We start from the raw sequence: 6,927 nt of genomic DNA on the forward strand, positions 1-6,927 counted from the left end.
ACGATTAGATATGGAAACGAGAACGAAAGTAAGACTCCGTATGTTGTTAATTTTCTCCGCAGTCGCCTGATCAATGTTTTTTTTTTTTTTTTTCCTTCTGCCTCCCCTCCCCTCTCTCTAATAAGGGTCAACTGAGTCAAATCTCCCACAATGCATCACATAACGCCTTTTATCTAAGATGGCGGTCAAAGTGGCTGTTTAGGAAGGGTTTTGCTGTGCGAGTGGTGCCATACTCAGTTTGTTGTTCCTGTTCTGGCGAAGGTACTGTCAACTTCTTTGGAGGTGAAGAAAGTTACGAGTAGATTTTTAGATTTAGTCCTGCACAAACTGAGTCATCTTATTCTCTATTTTATAAATTTATAAAATAGAGAATTAATACTCTGTGTTTACTAACTGTAAGCCTCGCTTCTTGGCCAAATATTCATTTGGCTAAATTGAAGAATACCTATTCTGCCTATCTATTACAGATGGCTACGCAGAAATGCAATTCCTGAAGGCATGCCACGTTCGATATATCAATAGACCTTTTTATCGATACGGCGGCCATTTTGATTTCTGTCGTTTCGAATAGCCATTGTGGGATGCCCAGGGGGCAAATACACATTAATTTGCCCCTGAGCATCCCATAGTGTCTTTCGAAACAATAGAAATCAAAATGGCCGCCGTATCAGTAAAAAGGTCTATTTGCACATGGCTACGAGGCTTATTTTGTTTAGAAATTTCTTGAGACTTGAGACAAAGAAAACAGAACTGAGCCGTGAAATTTTACCATAAAGCCTCATAGCTCCAGCCTGATTTTTGATATATTGAACTTGGCCTGTTGCTCTCTTATCTACAGTTATGCACAGACCAACTCAAAACTCAAATTAGTAACTTGTGCCCGATCTTTAATAAGACAATGCTTTTTATTGTACTGATTGGCCACAAATATTCAGAGAAAAGGGTGCTTAATGACATTGTCATAAGAACGTTGCAAAGTTGAATACAACATTGAGGTTCAAATAGCTCAAAATTTCGGTAATGGACTTGGTCGAAATGAATGGTAAAACAAAACTGAATTGGACACTGAACAGCTGAAGTTGACTACTGGGCTAGAGGGCCTCCCATGAAATGGAGGTGAGTGGTCAGCCAGGCCAAGAGTGCGTCCAAACCCTGAAATCGCGGCGTAGAATCACAGCGGTTAATGCATGGAGATGGTTATGAAGCTCGACAAGTTCCTTTGCTTGATGTTTTTGTCCGTCGTTTTGGACGACGGGAAGGGGGGGGGATGTTGAAGTGTTGATTTGATCGGGGCATTATGACGCCTAGCCACTGATACCACTACGTATGGTCTTCACTCCTTTCGTTATTTTGCAAGTAAATTGTGGAACTCATTGCCTGATAATGGCGTACATCGACTTCTGCTTTGAAGACAAGTTTGAGAACAGTAAAATTTGACAAACAATGTTACATTCTTTATGCGAATGATGCTAGTCTCTAATCTCATGTTATGTAAATACCTTGTACATTTTTGTCTTGTACATTTTATCCCAATGTTATTTTGATTATAATCAATTTTCTTTATTTATTTATTTTTGTTTTGTTGTTTTCAATTTTGTAATTCATTCAACTTATTCTCTTCAGAGATATTAGCATTTTTGCTATCTGAAATTCAAAGTCAAATAAAGTTATTAAATTGTATTTCATAATAGATGGTTTGCAACTATTCTCAAGAGACACAGATCTCAATGGCCACAATGTTCAATTGCTGGTGGACCAACAGAAGGAGCTAGTGAGTCCACCAACATGGCGGCGATCACGTCACGTGAAAACCACCTATTAATTTCCCCTGTGGGTGGTTATCTGACAGCTATAATGGCGGATCAAAGCGATAGATCAAATCACCATCAATTATGTACATTGCACCATTTGTTTCCGATTTTCCCCTCCAAAACACCATCTCCAGCATTCCTGAGACTTGAAAAGCGTTGTGAAGGCATGAAATACAGCAATCACAAAATATATATTACCTTTTCATAACTTGCTCAAAGGGTTAGGGGGGAGGGGGGGGGGGTTGCCACCCCCTCGACCCCTCCCTGGGTCCACCTATGATACATATGACTAATACAGGGATCCGTCATTTTATTTTTTAGTGATACATGCAATCAATCTAAGCTAGAAGAGACGATCTAACAAGAGGTTTCAAAAAATTGAGCTTTTGCAAAATGGTAAGGAGTTCACAAAATTTAATGTTTAATGTTTAACTTGCAAAAGAATTAAATTTTCTGTTGCATTTCCAGGTGCAAAAGAAGAAAGTACTTTACTTCATTTCCAGTCCTTAGTGTAACAACTAGTAGATGTTGTTCATTTTCCTTGGAGTGGCGAATATATCATAATGTTAGTTGTTAGCTGGGAGGTCCATTTAACAAATTGATTTCAGTTTTTTGTGCATCTGTCCTGTTATTGATCATGAATTTCATCATAACATTGTCAAAGTAGTCTGTGAATCCACTCGGCTATTGCTGATCCACAGCTACTTTGACAATGTTATGGGGAAATTCATTGTCAATAACAGGAAAGACGCATGAAAAACTGACATCAATTTGTTTTTCACAATAACAAAAAGGCAGAGGGGTCAAAATTAAGTCAAAAGATGAGAAGAACACGAGACGAAAATGTGAGAAACTTCAATCTGATGCGAGCAATATCACATCATTATCTCATAAATCATAAATTTATGTGTCTGTCTGCTTATTGACAATAAAAATTAGCCAATGCGCACGCTCAATTTTTGCAGTCATTCTAAAAATGGTTTTTCAGTATGTGAACTGAATCTTAATCCTGCAAAGGACTTACTGATTTTTGCCAAGAGGGTACAGTAACGAATCCTGCAATCTGACTTGTTCTTCGCACATTACTGTGCCCATGGGCAGAGATAAGAAAATCCAGACCATGCCAAGAACCAATCTGATACATGCAGCAGGTCTGTTGCCTTGCCCTCTTGAAAAACATTGATTCAGAAGCTACAATAATGTACAGTGTAGTTGCAATATCACTTCCAATCAGCCTTGCCAAAAAAGTAATGATATTGTTATTATCTGGTTTCACAGTAGATTTTTTTTTGTTTTAATTCAGGGTGCTGTATTGAAAACGGAAAACCTCCGATATCAACTCAAGACAAGCAAGATAAAAATAATCTTCGAGATTAGAGGAAAAAGGAGACCGAAGTAGACAGTTTAAAGAATCACAAAAATGTGGCTGTATTAACCTGTAGTTAGGTCAGAGCAGTCGGGAATAGTTAGGGTCAATGATACAGTTGATGCCATAAGGCAGGCATTGTAAGGTGAGTAATTGTGCTTGCCATAAGGCAATATGAGAGAGAATCATTTCACAGGAACACATGAGCCCAATAAATTGACCTGCTCCTAACTGTGTGGCTTCATACAGCTCAGTTGGTGGGATCATTGCACTGGCATCACAGAGGTCGTGGGTTCGAGTCTTGTGAAAACCACCTGGATTTTTCAAGTGTCTGTAAGAGACAAAATAATTAGTATTGCTTTAATTGTCCAGATAAATTTGAGGATCACCTCTATCATTCCTTACATTTACTGTTCATGTGTCTGACATGTGCTGTTGTTTACATGACTGTAGTTCATAAAATGTGCCATAGAGTTCAATGTGCTTGCTTGCTTGCATTGTTTTCTGCATTGTAGATTCGAATGCTTTGGTGATGGTATAATTTTGAAAGCAATTTCCATTTATATGCAAGATTAGTGGAGCATCTTGTACTGTTAATTTTTGTTTAAAGTGCACCAAACCTAGAAATGTTTTCCCTTGAAAACACTCTAACTACTAGGGTAAATCGGCATTTTTTTTTTTTTTTTTTTGCTAAATCGTCCGTTGTCTTTGACCTTTTGAGGAAGCAAAACAGTGGTCAATGTTTTGTTCATTTCAAACCAACCAAGTGGGAGGTTTAACCCATTGACTTCTGGGAGTGGTACATAACAGATTTTATCTCTGTCTAATGCCAGATGATTTTACGCATCAGTTAGGGGCTTCCTAGGGTGTTTGAGGGGTGAGTGGTTTAAGGACGGTGCCTACATCTACATCTACATGTTCCAGCACTCGGCAAAGTCCCTTTTTGGCTTATGGCTGTTTTTGCTTAGGTGGCCTCATACACTATAAGCCTTTTTAGTGACATCACGCCAAGCCAACCACTTCTGCTGGAGAGAACAGGACAGCCACAACACCGGGGACTTTATCCCCTACTCTTCTCGAATAGTGTGTGGGTTTTTTAACGTCCCACAGGAAACTTATGAACACAGAAGGTATTTGTGAGACGGGGCCTACGGTTCATAGACCTTATCCGAGGAGACTTGAAAGTCTAACCATTTGCGGATGAAATTACAAAGGCAGCACTTTCTCCTCAGTTATTTTAAGATCCTGAGTGTTGATGCGGCCGGGGTTCGAACCCGCGACCTCCCGCATGACAGCCCGATGCTCAACCAACTGAGCCACCGGTGCGCGGCTACCGGTGCGCATACGTTCTGCGCATCTCAAGATACTTGGATTTCCTATTGGTGATGCCTATTAGTTATACAGGGATATTTTTGCACCGTTCAAAACTATGCGGAGAATGCAGAACTTAGCAAGTGCTCTTGGTACCCAAAAAGAAAATTGGGGGTAACCATGCATTTTTCAGAGATAATTTAGCTTCAATTTGGAAAAGAAGGCCATACATTGCTTTGTATTTCAAAGCCTATTACAAATATTGTTGATTAATTATCTTCGAAAAATGCGTGGTTAGCCCCAATTTTCTTTTTGGATTTCAATAACACTTGTTAAGATCTGCTTTTTCAGCATATTCAGTAAACCGCACAAAAATACCTTTGAATTAGTAGGCACCGTCCCTAAGCAGTCAAAAACTGTGTCCCCTTCATCAACCCATTGACCCCTGGGTGTGAGACTTAACAGATTGTTCTCTGTCTAACACCAGACGATTGTACCACTCAACTATATGTGCATGAGGAGTGAATGGGTTAAGTCTATTTTATATTTGATGTCACAAACTGCTTTGTCTTTGTGTCTTCAAATTAGTTTGTGACGTCAAGTAAGGAATGGACCTATTCCTGTCACTCACTGGGTTGTGAACCAAACGAGTTCAGCATTTTTCTGCCTCTGGGGGTCAGAGCAATTTAGAAGTGTTTGCCAAATGGTATTTTTACTTCTTAAGTGGAACTCATTTCAGGGGTACAGTGCACTGTAAAGGAAACCTCCTTTCTTACAACAAATGTCTGTGAAGTGCCAAATCTTTTATTTCTCATCAAAATTTATCCTAATAATTTATGATACTTTATGAAAATTTATTAGAAATTACAAGCATATGCAAATAGTTTTCCCTCATATGATTTTGTAATTCTGTTACACAACTTGATTTAAAATAAGCCATGTTTTCTTCCAACAAATAATGTGCTGCCAAGGATTAGAATAAAATCTCATTAAGGCTATTGCAAATTATTTTCAATGTAAATCTCCAGTGATAGATATTAGTATGATCTTGGTTGACCTTGAAAAAACTTTCCTGCAAAAAAACTGTCTGGAAAAAAATGGCACTTAAATTTCGCATGTGCCAAACAAAATTCTGGCAAATTTTGAAGTTTTTTATGAACAATGGATTAGTTGCACGGAACCAATCGTCGACAATAACGTCAAGATTTGCCCACGCTTTATCAAGCAAATCACTAAAGATTTGTTAGGTGACAACGTTTCGTCGGTGCGAAGGGCTAATGCTCGAAATGTCATCCTGCAATTTTTTTTCACCTTGTGTAAGTTAACCCTTTGACTCCTAGGAGTGATTAGCATGTAAATTCTCTTCAAAATTTCATTGAAATATCAGTGAGACAAGTATTGACAGAGTTGATTTACCTTTAAATATTAATTTTTTTGTTTCATGAAACTAAATTTTCCTGTTTCACTCCCCACGGACACAGCAGGACAGAGTCTTCAGGAACTAATGTAGCTTTCCTTTTGTCAGAACTGACCGATCAGACCCGTAAGTTTGCAAAGAAAATGCATCAATTTGAAGGAACACTTGCATGATAATCCCTCGCATTCTTCTGGACTGAGTTGCAAAATTTTGAGCTTTGATTTTCATCCAAAGGCTGTTTACTTTGACTGTAAGTTTTAGATTTCATGGTTCTGCCATTACTCATGTTCTCAGATAGTTGGATCTAGGGAAAGTAACGTCATTTGCTCTCAGCATGTAAATAAACAATAATTGCTTAAATCATCGTGATAACTTGAGTGCGGGCATCACTTTCTGCAATCTTTTGTCTGTAACCCTTAATTCAAATAACCATTACTTTTCTTCATTACTCCTTTCACTGCCGGGAACATGCAAAACACTAGTTTGAGTCTGAAAGCCCGAAACTCCGGTGCTGCATATGAATTCAGCCACGTACACACGCGTTGCATTTTAAAACTAGTGAGCCTTTGACATCACTTTCTCCTCAATCCAGCTTTCTCAAGATTTTAAAGTTATTAATGGCGGAACATTAAATAGAAAAATTCCAGTTTAAAAAAAAAAATGGTGTCTTTGAAATCAAGGCTTATAACTTTGGTCACTTAGTGTTTAGTTACAGTAGCATAGGTTTGAAATCCAAAGAAAAAGAATTGATTTTTCGGTCACAGTAGCACTTTAAGAAGGCATTTTCCCAGTTCAGACTAAAATAATAGGTCTGCAATTCGTGCGTGCATTGTGAAGAGGAAGGTAGGGATAAAAAATAATAATTAAAGCTGTTTTGATGTTTAAATAAATTTGTTTTGAATTATTATTGAATAGTTTTAAACGGCTCATTCTCGTTTCTTAATGGGGTTGGGTGCTTGAAGAAGACATCATGTTCTTCGATTCGACGTAGCGTTTATTTTAGAGGGACACCTCTGCCTATG

At 38.2% G+C, this 6,927-nt stretch overlaps 1 long non-coding RNA gene across 1 annotated transcript; it reads left to right on the plus strand.

Annotated features, from left to right (window-relative positions):
- Window positions 1-163: 163 nt before the first annotated feature.
- On the plus strand, window positions 164-3,251 carry LOC137985293 (uncharacterized). Its single transcript, XR_011119276.1, has 3 exons — window positions 164-282; window positions 2,133-2,207; window positions 3,115-3,251. It is a non-coding gene; the product is annotated as an uncharacterized lncRNA (long non-coding RNA).
- The last annotated feature ends 3,676 nt before the right edge of the window (window positions 3,252-6,927 follow it).

Source organism: Montipora foliosa, chromosome 14, assembly GCF_036669935.1.
Source record: "Montipora foliosa isolate CH-2021 chromosome 14, ASM3666993v2, whole genome shotgun sequence".
NCBI classification, from domain to species: Eukaryota; Metazoa; Cnidaria; class Anthozoa; order Scleractinia; family Acroporidae; genus Montipora; species Montipora foliosa.